This window comes from Vulpes lagopus, chromosome 4 (genome assembly GCF_018345385.1).
Source record: "Vulpes lagopus strain Blue_001 chromosome 4, ASM1834538v1, whole genome shotgun sequence".
NCBI classification, from domain to species: Eukaryota; Metazoa; Chordata; class Mammalia; order Carnivora; family Canidae; genus Vulpes; species Vulpes lagopus.
The window spans coordinates 75,065,318-75,078,994 of NC_054827.1; the positions used below are offsets into that span (position 1 = coordinate 75,065,318).

Here is a 13,677-nt window from a genome sequence, read left to right on the forward strand (position 1 = left end):
GACCCCTTCTCATGATGATTCAGGTCTCAGGCCAGACATTCCTTGCAAGATCTTCTCGCCCAACTTTGTGTTAGATGGTTTTGCCCAACAGTAGGTTAATGTTGAGTGTTCTGAGCACATTTAAGGTAGGCTAAGCTATGATGTTCAGAAGGTTAGGTGCATTAAATGCATTTTCAACTTACGAAAATGATCAGTATTGGAATGTCCTGAAAGTTTGCAGTGTATGAGACCTTCAGAGTCTTCGATGACAGATGACATCTATATTACAGTGTTTCTTTCAACCCTGATTCCTTTCTTAATGGTATAGCATTTTTTTTTCTTTAGCATGTTCACTACATCAGGAGCACATCTACAGGTTAAAACTCCTGCAGGATTTTTCAGTATTTTTTAGTTAAAGTATACATGTGGATTTTAAACCTTGAAATCTTTGTATAGTTATAGCTTGGACTGGTTTTTGTATATATTGTGTAATGTTTTCCTTGCCATAGCCTGAGAACTAGACATTGTCCTTATATACAGATGAAGAAACTAAGGCTCAGTGATTTTCTTTCCTCAAGTCCTTAGCAAAGCCTAATAAGTAGTAGCTATTACTTTTGTTTCTTGAGGTGAAACAGAGTATTATCACAGCAGCAAATTATTGAAATCCTCATATCCCTCCACTTGCTTTTCACCACCCTGCCCTAACTACAACCTCTCCTCCCCCAACCCATTCAGTATGTCATCAGCCCTGTAACCATCATGAAAAATTATATTCAGTCTTGGGGCAAGATACAGACTTTTTTTTTTTAAATAGATCTTTCAAACAATGTTACCAGCATGCTGACATCTTCATAAAAATTAGGGATCCTTGAGGTGTCAAATTGACTAACGCACCAACACTTGAAGAAGCTCAATATCCAGGAATGAGAGACAAACTTAAATACCTATCTTGTGTTTTCGTAGGTGTGACCTACTCCCTTGAAAAGGCCATTTCAATCTCAAATTTCCATTACTGTTTATCATCCAAAAAATATTGTTCAGTAATGCCTCATCGCTATACAAGACTTGTGCCAATATTTCTCAGGCAACCTTGTCAATTTGAGTTATAGTATGTGCTACTTAGATACAGTAGAAATGAGTTTAAACTGCTGAAGACACTGGATCTTTTCAAAGCTGTTCTTCAATGTTATGAAAGAGAATAATCATAGCAGGCTAATTTGTAGATTCCCTGTTCTTCTGTTCCTTGTTCTTGTCTTTACTGAGGCCTTAGGCAGAATTCTATCATTCATCAAAATCACTTCTGTGTTCAAAACCCCATTTTTCAGTATTGAAAATACACAATTTTGAAAATTAAAATAATATAATTTCCTATGCAGGCTTTTAGCCCATACTAGCCTTACCTACTACCTATTAATATCTTTGTAAAAATATTTTATTACACCTTGATCCCTAACTACTTTAAACAGAAAGGTAAATGAACTTAAAATATGAGGAAATTCCCTCTTTTGACTTATGCAAGGATCGTGTCTAAAGTAAGAAACAGATCCGTGTGAATTTTTTTCACTGCCACTAAGGAATCTCCCACAACTTTTTCATAAGTTGCAATTCTGTTACTCTTTATTCCCCAAGGATAGAAAGAATTCCCTTGATTGATTGAAAAAATAAACACCCTGAGTTGGTAAAAAACCAATTACAAGAGTGTCTACCCTAAAAGTCAAATTCATTTTGTTTATTATTGCAAGTTATTAGGGCTTCCAGGAATGCATATAAAACACCTGAAAAACAGTGGTTGAATCTATCATACTGACCTTAATTTCCTTAAAGTAACAAAGAAAGAAAAGCAAATTCCATGACCAACAACTGGAATTACACAAAGAAAGATAATACAGCCTCACAAAGGTGTCTGTGAAACATAACTGCATCTAAGTTAGTTATGAAGTTATGAAGTTAGTTATGAAGTCTCTGCTTTAATAAGAGAAAGTCATACTCCAATATCTGTCCCAATGAGTTCTTTTGACCATTTGTCTAACACTTAGTGTACCTTCTGAAATCAATCCCTGCAATTCTATGTAACTGCCATGAGTTGGCAATGCAGATCATTTTCTTTTGTCTTTAGTTAGTCTTCATTACTTGACATATCATGGATTCTTTTCAGGATAGTTCTCTATTTTTCCCGAAGCAACTCACATGTTCAGTTATATGCAATTCAAAAGATGTGCTCAAATTTTGAAAATCAGACTGTAGTCTAGATAAAATAATTTTGCAGATACATATAGTTGCATCATGTTAGCTGTAACTCTTCTCATTTTTAAAAATATTTATTTATTCATGAGAGACAGAGAAAGAGAGAGAGAGAGAGAGAGAGGCAGAGACACAGGCAAAAGGAGAAGCAGGCTCCATGCAGGAACCCCAATGCGGGACTCAATCCCTGGTCTCCAGGATCACGCCCTGGGCCTAAGGTGGTGCTAAACCGCTGAGCCACCCGGGCTGCCCTCTTCTCATTTTTAATCAGATAAATGAATGTTACCATATCCCATCTGAAAGCTGATGTTCTCCATTATCATGCTAAATGCCTATAAAATATATTGTGACATGGATGTTCCAAATATATGAATAATCTATAATTGAACATTTATCTGGTCTCTAATATTTTATTTAAATAATGTCATGATAAGAATTATTTAAACTTTGAACATTCACCCAGGTAGGAATGATTATATTACTGTTTTTTATATATAAACCAAAAATACCAAAATTTAGCAACAGTTTTAAAGAGTTGAATAGCAAAGCAATTTTCCATATGGATTAAAAAAAATTCATTATTACCTTCATTCTGCTTTCCTGTGTAGTTCAATGAACTATAGAAAGCAAGTAATATAAATGTTTTTTTTTTTTAACTGTTTGATTAGGAAAAAAGAAAAGGCCCTCCTAATAAACACCATGCAGTCTTTCATACTGTCTTCCAAATATGGAAGATAGGGAATTATTTCTGCAAACGCAAAAAGGGGGTATTGCCTTTATGGGGATGGGCATTTGAAGACACACTGCTGTGCTGCCTGTATAAACTTACTTTGGCATTTAGATGAGAAATGTACCTATATGGAACGTTTTCATTCAGTACAAAGATGTACCTTGAAAACCTCCTGAGCCACATACAGCACAGATTAATGTCATGACTTTTGTATGTTGAAGACAGCAAAGTAACTGTGAGCTCAGGCGACTCTCCAGAGCATTATCTTCCATGTGGTGATTGAGCAACCAAGGCCACTTACATCTTTCAATATGCCATCTCAAAACATAGCCTCTTCTGTTGCCATGGCGATGAAAAGGTCCACTAGAGGGTCTCCTCCATTGGCAGTTAAATGCTTTGACGAGTTAAATCTGCTCATAGTCCGTAGGCCAGAATGAGTCACATGGCTCCATCTAAACTGAAAAGGGACTCATGGCCTATTTAGCAAGCGTGACTGTCTTTGTCACAGACATTACAAGGTCACTTACTATCTAATTGTGTTGTTTTCCTAGTTTCTGTCATGGCTGTTATGAAAATCTAGATGCTCAAGAAAAAACTTTGGAAGTTATTTTTTATTAAAGAAGTTGAGCTATAGTCCTGTTGATGGGTGGGGGAAGCAAATAAGTTGGAGAGTTTTAGTGAAGATTCAGGACAAGGTGGTAAAATCAGTCCTTGTCAAAGTGCAAGTAGTTCAGCTTTCCTCTAGCAATGATGTCAGCATTTCCCAGGTAGATAATTTCTTTTATTCTCTTCTGAATCCCAGAAGTAGCTGCCATTTCTAAAGATCTTTTTTTCCTTATGCTTATATCTATGCATCTATAAGTTTATTCTCTTTGTTTGAATCTAATAGAACTGTTTATATCATACACAGTTGGCATGTTCAACTTGCTTCATTTATGTTATACAACTTAAGGATTTTGCACACTGAAGGTACTCAATAAATGTATGCAGGAAACTTAAGTATAGCACATGTATATGATGGCTATTTCCTAAGAAAAATGTCGAAAGAAAGAAAAGAAAGAAAAGAAAAGAAAAGAAAAGAAGAGAAAAAGAAGAAAAGAAAAATATAGGTAGAGGAGAACCTTACCCTCTCAGGAAAGACAGTTGAAATTCATACAATAATTGGAATAAAGCTAAATGTAGAGTGAGATCAGAGTGGGGTATTGGTCCCAATCCAGGCAAAGCATGATCCTCGACTAAAAAGAGAGCTCCTAGGCTTCCATAGGAAATACTAGGGGAAGGGAGCTGCCTCTTGAGGAAGCAGGACCAGGACAATACCAGCTAAACAAGAATCCACAAAGAGCCATACATCTGCAATGTACATCTTTAGAAATCCAGGGTCGCAAGCTAACATATTCACTGGTTGCCCTTACCCCATTTAGGTCTTACTGCTTTGCAACTCTTCTTTAAGGATATAGTAAATTACTTACTCCAATATGGTCAATATAACTAATCTTTAGTAATTATCAAAAACATTGACAGTCACCACTTCATGGTTCAGTTGCCCTACTCTAGTTCACATTAATTGAAGTAGGCAATCATGGAGCCTTTGCTGGTAGAAAAAGATTTTAATGCTATTTAAAGAAAATTTTTAAAAAAGTATTCCCTTCTGACAGAAATTTGCATTCTGATAATATTTTATTTGTATCTTTTTTTAATGTCATGACAAGAAATGGATTTGATTTTGAAGAGGAATCATTTTGAATAATTAACCATGAATTACTCTAATTAGCAGAAAATAATTATAGGTTGGACATAAGCTCTTTAGAAAGCAAAGGATAGCGTAAAAGACTATTGGAAAAATAATACCACCTGATAGATGTTGAGATGAATCCAAAAGAGAGCTTTTCTTTGAATCAATCTTCAACAAGGCATTTAAATGCCTCCCATTAGAAAACATTCATATTCCTGCAAGACAAAAATTATTAGCAAGCATATGTTGTTGGTTAGAGAATCTTTAGTGTTATAATTAAAGAAGACATCTTTAATGCTTCCAAAAGTAGAAAATACAGTTTCACTTATTCTTTTCATAGCACTTTCTGGATCTGAGACCTTGGATAGACTTAGCATATTTGTACACTGTATGTGGAGTTTAACTTATTCATTTCCCTTGGAAAATGTTTGTCAAATGATTGACATGACAGAGTTGCACTTGTGGTTCTCATCTCCTGAGAAGAGCTTGTGGAACAGGACATGTGGCAAACTGATAAGAAAAGGTAACAGATTTCATTTGCGATGGCAATCAGTTTCTGTAAAGACCATCAGCAGGACCTACATAAGAGCTCACATTCAAAGGCAGTCCACTCAAAGTACATTTTTGAGCTAAACACAGCCCAGAAATGGAACCCAGAAGACACACCCCAGATATGGCACCATAGATAACTAGCTAACTAAAAACAGATAATTGTCTGACTTGAACAAGTCTCACATTGTCTGTTTACCTCTTTATTGCTAATGCCATCCATTTCACAGGATTGTAACATGGAGAAAATGCAATGTGAAATTAACTTCAAAGTTAAAGCAACAACAACAGATATAGTGTTATTTGGTCAAAATGCCGTGTTCATATATTTGATTTTTACCAATAAAAACATACCGACGCTAATAGAAATGAGAAGTATCTGGTATATAGTCGCAGAAAGCATAACTTAATTTTCTATGAACATCATATAGAAAAATAAATAAAATAATGCCTTATTCATTAAGGCATGCTTTTACAATTATTGAGAGCTAATTATGTAAGAGTGCATCTTTACAAAGTAAGTATGTAGTGGCATTCTAATCAGTGGTCACAAATGGTTTCTTGGCACGTTTCATTATGATTTTGAGTTAGGTTCCAATTTAAAGAATAACATCCTTGGAACTTAACCTTGCTTTTTTCTATATTGCTCTCCTGCCACCATCTAGGTTTTCTTCACTAATCAAAATAGTGGGATCAAGGCTTTTACATAGAATAAATAGCTCTTCCTACCTGTTCGAAAAAAAATTACAGCACCCCTCCATCCTTCCATCATATCATCTTCTCTCCTTTTCCCTTCTTACCAGAAATACTGAATGAAATATTATCTTTCGTGAATCATCATTATAACACATATTGGTTGCCTGGGGGAAGAAAAAAGCCCAAGAATCTCCTTCAGTCTTCTCCCATTTACTACTGGCATGGATTCTTTTGTTCAATTAGCTAAACTAGTTTTGCAGTGTAAGCCAGTTGTCCTTTTGACTAGGATTTCAAGAGAATCTCTCCAGTGGTTGTAATAGGTGAATTTAATGTTCCTTTCAACCCTAAAATGTTTTATTATAAGTAGTTCTGTGTTGCCCAAAAGGAAGGGAGATACAAAATGAAAGTGAGGAAGTGAGATCATCAAGGATAATTGCACACTTCAGTTTTACCCAGAACTGGTAGGCAAAATCATGAGTGAGAAAAAATGGACTCTGATACAATATCTAACATGCTACATACATCCTAACTTCCCAATCCTTATATCTATTCTTTCTGAGCAGAGGAAGTAGGATTCACCCAAAAAAGGGTGAACCTCTCCAAGGTTCTTTGGAGAGGAGGGGAATGAAAAAACTATGTATATGTTCCTCTGGTGATAGAAAAAATTTACCAGAGAATAACGAGGTGGATATCTCATTCTTTAAGGGCTATTTAGATTTTCCTTGAAATCTTAAAAGCTCCAGCAACCAAGGAACTGAGCTCTGGCTTCTTGGTGACAGAATGGACTGGTGGCCAGAGAATGGGCAGAAGCTATAATATCTCCCTCTTCCCTTGCCCACTGGGCCTTACCCTTTGATCTTCAGGAACCTCCTTCTCTTAAAATGTTCCTTCATCTGGCCTCTTACCTTATACATAGCTGAGGGTTCTGATGCATATATTGGCTGAATCTTATTTCACAGAAGTATCCTTACAGGTATGTTGGTGGGACTATTACAGTCTGTATTTGTAAGGATATAGAAATACATACCATTGGGTCCCTGGGTGGTGCAGCAGTTTAGCGCCTGCCTTTGGCCCAGGGTGCGATCCTGGAGACTCGGGATCGAATCCCACGTCAGGCTGCCGGTGCATGGAGCCTGCTTCTCCCTCTGCCTGTGTCTCTGCCTCTCTCTCTCTCTCTCTCTGTGACTATCATAAATAAATAAAAATTGAAAAAAAAATTAAAAAAAAAAAAGAAATACATACCATTTACTTTTAGTCAGTAAATATCTTGTGATTAGAGGAGAATGTCTTGTCATGTGGCAATTCCTAGGGGAGGCCAAGGATGAGGGCTGATTCCTAGTCCTGGTCAACGAGGTGGAGAAGTAACTCTCAACTCAAGCCTCTTGTGTCATCTTAATAGGTTCTACCCCTTGAGCTACAAGAGTGGGACCCTCAGGGTACTCCGTGGGAGGATAAGCATGATCAACACCGTATCTTGATGGGATGATAACTCAACATAGGATTCTCTTGGAAGAGAGAAAATGAATAAGAATTCTAATAACCCAGCTTTAATTTTTTTGATTACAAAATTAGTGAAATAATTAAAATGAAGAGGCATGTATAACTTGACACAAATGAATCAATGGTTAGCAAGGGGTCTGAATTATAGATGATTCTAACAAATCTCTGTAGCCAGGTAGAGGAATCTGCTTTAATATTCAAAACAGATTAGTACTAACAGTTCTCATTTTCATATTAGAATAGTTCTAAGACTTATTCAGTTTATCATTCTCTTAAATTAACTCACCATGTACAGAAAATATACAAAAGAACAAGATAAAATTATTTATCACAAATTCTTTTTAAGGAATTTTAAAGACAGCTTTATTGATATATAATTGATGATTATATATGTAAAGTATACAAATTAGTAAGTTTTGACATAATATGTATACCTTTTAACCATCACCAGAATCAAGACAGTGAATATTTCCATGATCCCCAAAAGTTTCACATGCCCTCCCCCATTCCCAAGCAACCAGAGATCAGCTTTTGGTCACTATAGATTACTTTGCATTTTCTAGAGTTTTATACGAATGGAATCATACAGTAAGAATCTTGTCTGTTTTACTCAGCATAATTATTTTCAGATTCATCCCTGTTGTTGCCTGTTCATTTTTACTGTCAATTCATTTATTTCTTGATGGACATTGGGGTTATTTCCAATTGTTGACTATTACTAATAAAGCCACTATTAACATTCATGTGAAAATACAAATTCATATAGCTTATGATTTTTTTAAGGAAAACATTTTTTCTTTATAGCTCATTATCTTAGCAAGGTAATATTTATAATCTATTAGCAATATATCATTACTACAAATTGTTTTTGCCTTAGGTTAACTGCATCCAGTTAAAGAACTATTTATAGAGTATTAAGTATGTATAAAGCTTTTAATGATAGCCTATATAAGAGCACAAAGATGGATAGGAGGTACATAAATAAATAATGGGAACCCAAAGCTGAACAAAGTAAATGTCATAAGAAGAACAACAACAAAAACAACAAATCTATGGGTTAGGGTCGCAGAAATAATTTCCACTTGAAAAATAAGAAATTCCCTGAAAATAGGTAGTTAGCTGGAGACTTTGAAGCATGGGTAGGATTTTAGCATACAATGTTGAAAAGAAGTATGCAGTTGCAGGCAAGGAACATAATTAGAGCTTAGAGGCAAGAAACATGGGGTGAATGCTTGGATGAAGCACTCCAATTTAATCAACTCTATGGTATGTTGGCAATCTCCCCTTTCCTCAGACCTCTTTTGGAATGTTTGATTCTGCACTTTGGGTTAGTTCAACAGCCATTCCTTCAGTGCTCATAGTAATAAGCACTGTGCCAAAGCAAAAGAATTAAAGATGAAAAGGTACACATGCTCTCTGCTCTCAGATCACTTACAATGGGGCAAAATCGTTTCAAGTATTATGGTTACTAGAGATATGCTTGGAATGCCGTTAGATGGAGAGGAGCACCTAACCCAGCTCGTGGAGTGAGACAAGGCTTTCCAAAAGCAGGATGAGGATGGTTGGAACTCTGTCTAAGTTGACCAGTCGGTTGTAGGTAAAAACCAGAAGCAAAGGTGTTCAAAGCACAGGGGAGAAAAGCATGAACAAAAATAAAAGGTTTGTGACATAACATTTGATTTTTAAGAAACTATAGTTTAGGATTGCAGAAACATTCATTGGAGTGGTTTCTAATGGGTACCATTACTGCTACAATTGCGGTGTTTCGTGGGGATTTTTGTATGTCTGGTTTTTGATGTGATACTGAGATGGGAATATAGTTTTTGGCTCCCATTGTAGGCCCACACCTTTCATTCGAAGACTCTGGAATTACTAATGGTGTTACATTCTCAGAAAACCTACTTACTTATATGAGGTGTTAAGTGTTGTTATACACAGAAAGTGTTCCTCCTACACTTAGCTCTGTTTTCTCTACCCTGGTCTCATAAATCTCTATGTTTGAAATAAGTTTGAAGACAGTAAATTTCAGGCAGTATTGTTATTTTAAAATATAGGCTTTGGGGATCCTGGATGGCTCAACGGTTTGGCACCTGCCTTTAGCCCAGGGCATGATCCTGGAGTCCTGGGATCGAATCCCACATCGGGCTTCCTGCATGGAGCCTGCTTCTCCCTCTGCCTGTGTCTCTGCCCCTCTCTCCCATGAATAAATAAATAAAATCTTAAAAAATATATGTATAGGCTTATCTATAGTATGGGTATATATAACTAAATATGCTTTTCAATGGGCTACTAGTTCAGCCTGTGATGATCCTGAGTATGTAAATAGCAGAAGCAGCATCAGCGTTTCATTCACCACTTGGTTTTGTGGCAATTGTGCATCACTACAGAAAGCTGAGTCTTCATGACTTCTCATTTGTGGAGCTCTGCTCAACTACAAAAGAGGCTACTAAGTGCAAAGATATGAAATCAGACACTACTGCAAAATGTACATTTGTAAAAGTGAAGCGCTTTATTCTCTTGCTATGTTCTCTGATTATGCTATTTATTTCAATTTTTTAACAATACAAAATGACATATGCCATTTGAAATTGCCTATACTCACCAAATAAAATGGCAAATTAAAAGATGTAAATACTTAAGTTTGAAATGTTTCCTTCAGTTATCTAGATATTTGAACTCTGGAAGCCTTGGATAATTGCCTCATTCAACTCTTACATGTATGTACAGTAAAAGAGAGAAAAAAATCCTCTGAAATGTTCATATTTTCCCCTTATGTCAACATTAATATGTCATAATATTTTTTGTTTTATGGGACTCATTTCTAGTTGATGCAGAATTTTAAAGTGAAGATAATCACAATAATTAAGGAGTAAATATGTAAATGAGGGCCTGATTCGAGTTATTTCATTAACATAAATTCATGGAAATTTGGCAACTGGAGGATTAAAATATAGATTTTAATCTAATCTGTTTCTGTACTTTTCAGTTCTCCTAAAATATCACCAAAGAAAGGGCAATAGTAGAGGATTAGAAATGTGTAAAACAAAAATCCTGCAAGCTATTTCCTGTTCTTTTGTGGCTGTCTCTGGCATAAGGAAGTTCTTAGAAAAAATTCCTGTGAATCTGTTCTATGAAGAGGAAGGGAGGTGGTGGAGAAAAAAAGCTCACCTCTCCAAATGCAGCTCTAGTGGTGTTTATGCTAATCGGCTCAGGGCAGACTGAGCCCTCTAGTGTGAATGGGAGCCTGGCAGGGTTGGCCCAGGGTCCTACAGCACCAGGCAGTCACTGCCTTTCACTTCATGTTATCACAAATGAATTGCTTTATTCCTTCTGACCAGTGTGAAAAGCCAAGTAAAAAAGCCTAAATGACAGCAACTACACATATCTTCTACTGCAGCTGAATGGAACTGGCTCCCAGCAACATTTCTCTCAGCACGTCTTACACAACTGTTCCTCTCTCTATATTCCCACTGCTATTCCTACTTTATCATCCTGTCTCAAGACTGAGGTTCCAGATTCAGGTCTAAATCCCTTCAATTTACTGCCAGGGTGATCTTCCTTAAACACTGATTTTACTGCATTCTTGCTTTTTCTGTTTCCTACAGTTACACAGAACCAACACCTACTTAGAGTCAGATGAACCAGCCAAGGTGTAATTCCAAACTGACGGAATAATGTTAGGGTGATAAGCTGGCAGTGCTGGACCAGCCTGAACCAAGCATGTTGGGAGAGCATCTTTCAACAGGATGAACCGTGCTTTCCCTGAATACACCAAAATCACAACAGAGGAGTCTAGTGTGGGGTCAGGAGGAGACAGTGAGATAATGAATGCTAGTACTGAATCTGAAGTGCCAGGGGTTCATCTTCATGGAAGTATACAGTTGCAAATAAAGATATGGAGCTGATCAGGGAGGTCTGTTGTGAGAATCTTCAGAGATGCCTGGGGGTTTACTTGACAGAAGATGATGAGATGGCCAAAGATGGTTTACAGAGTATAGGGATAGGAGGACTGATTGATCAGACAGGGAGAAGGACAACCAGAAGAGAAGAAGAAGGAAGAGAGCAATGAGGAGAAAGTTTCTAGAAAGAACAAGCATTCATCAGTTCAAATGCCAGAAGTTAAGACCCAAAGTGTTTACTGATTAGGCCAGGGAGATTACTGTGACGACAGGAAAATGCATTTAGCAATGAGACCCAACCTTTTCAAGAAGCTTACTAGAGAATGAAAGGAGTCAAGGTATTAAGTAATGGGAGATAAGGAAGGGACTCATAAATGGGCGTTAACAAAGCAATCACTAGATTAACATCATCAAGTGTGTTTAGAAAGATTAACCAAGGAAAATGTTATGGGAGAAATATAGAACGCAAGTACTTAGGCAAATGAGATTAGCAACAATAAAAATAGAAGGAACTTGAATTCACAAATCTCTCTTTCCATCTTCACCTCATATTTAGATCCAAACAAAAACACACCTCTACGTTCTCCATCAATATTTCAGCTCATCAATTTTTTAAAATATCTGACTCTTCACAACCCCCACACTAAGTCTAAGGTCAAATCTTTGTTCTGTGCTGCCTTTAGAACACCTTTTTTCCATTTCCCAATCAATGGTGTTTCCTTCACGCTGAAACACTGCTTCATTGATCTCTCCTCTGGCCTGTGTAAAATGTACCTACTGGACGAACACTGGTCTTCATGCACACAAGATCTGTTTTCTTATTACTTTCATTAGCTTCTGCTCTCCATTGGTAATAAATTCAAATTTTCACTCAGCCCTTATCTCTTCTTTTGCCATTCTGATCCTTCTTTTCCATTTCCTTCACCGTCAGTCCATCTTGCTTCTCTAGACCCTGAATATTTGTCACCTAATGCTTTTTTGTGACTTAGAAAGTCACCTTTCTGAAGCTCTCACTTGTATTCTTGTTCATTGAAATTGTTTGCCCGTCGTATTTCCTAAGTGAATTCCTCAATAGAAAAAGAGAAGCAAGTTAATGGCACCTGAACATTTTGATTTAGACTATCCTACTTTTAACCAAATACTGCATTTCATACATATAATTAACAATGCTTTAATGATTTTTCTTTATCAAAACTCAGGCTAGGCCCTCACATAAACATAGGAGAAAAGTTTGATTGGAGATTATTATTTGAAGAGTGTTCTAAACCTCAATAATTTGTCACCATTGATACATTATGTATTTGTTATCTTTCCATTGAATTGAGGCATTTTGGCTCTTAGAATGCAAAAATAATTCCTTAAGCCTCTAGGAGCCATTAGGATATCAGCCAGTATTATGTTTGCAAAGGGGTATAGGAACAAATTAAGTTTGATTAAGGCAAAATAAAGATAACCCAGGACTAGAGGAATTTCTCAAGAGTACAAGCACTAGAGCCACTAGAGTGGATGGCTTTGAGCCGATAAGCTCAGCAGGAACACTCAACTACCTATTGAGGGGAAGAGCTTGGAGGAGAGGAGAGTGATGCTAATCAAGAAAAGATGTTGAGGTGAGTTAGACAAGGTCAAAATGAAAATGAACTTCTCAGGATCCCTGGGTGGCACAGCGGTTTGGTGCCTGCCTTTGGCCCAGGGCACGATCCTGGAGACCTGGGATTGAATCCCACGTCGGGTTCCCGGTGCATGGAGCCTGCTTCTCCCTCTGCCTGTGTCTCTGCCTCTCTCTCTCTCTCTCTCTCTCTCTCTCTCTCTCTCTGTGTGTGACTATCATAAATAAATTAAAAAATTAAAAAAAAATTGAACAAAAAAAATGAACTTCTCATATTAGAGGTTTATCTCAGTGAATAAAGTCTATTTTGAATAAAGATCTATTTTGTATTATCTTTTTTTAAATTTGAGGGTTTAATTTCCATTTCTTTTCAAATATGTCCTAGTTACTTAATAAGAGAGGGAGGAGTCTAACCTTTATAGAGCCCCTCTTTTCCATGCATCACAATGGTTGTAGGGAAATTTATAGGAATCATGGTTCACTTGTTCACTCATTTATGGACCAAAAAATGGTGAGACTGTGATGTGTGCTAGGTACTTCAGCACTTTGTACAGAATGGTAAACAAGACAAACATAGTTCCTCTTCCTCCTGGGGTTTAAAGTAATACATACAGACAAAGAGAAAGGCACATACAGTCCAGCATGATGTATGCTATGATCAGAGAAGTACGGGTGCTGTCCTGAGATACTGAGGAAGTTCAGTCCAGAATTAGGAACAACAGCAAGAACCTCACAACAAGAACAA

At 36.8% G+C, this 13,677-nt stretch overlaps 1 protein-coding gene and 1 long non-coding RNA gene across 3 annotated transcripts in view; one reads left to right on the forward strand and one right to left on the reverse strand.

Annotated features, from left to right (window-relative positions):
* The window catches only part of KIAA0825 (KIAA0825 ortholog), a 388,202-nt gene that overhangs the window by 323,574 nt on the left and 50,951 nt on the right, over positions 1–13,677 (forward strand). The window lies entirely within an intron of this gene.
* Positions 7,062–13,677, reverse strand: part of LOC121489516 — an 87,276-nt gene continuing 80,660 nt past the window's right edge. Inside the window, exon 3 of the long non-coding RNA XR_005987351.1 lies at positions 7,062–7,112. This is a non-coding gene — a long non-coding RNA (uncharacterized LOC121489516). The remainder of the gene's footprint in view (positions 7,113–13,677) is intronic.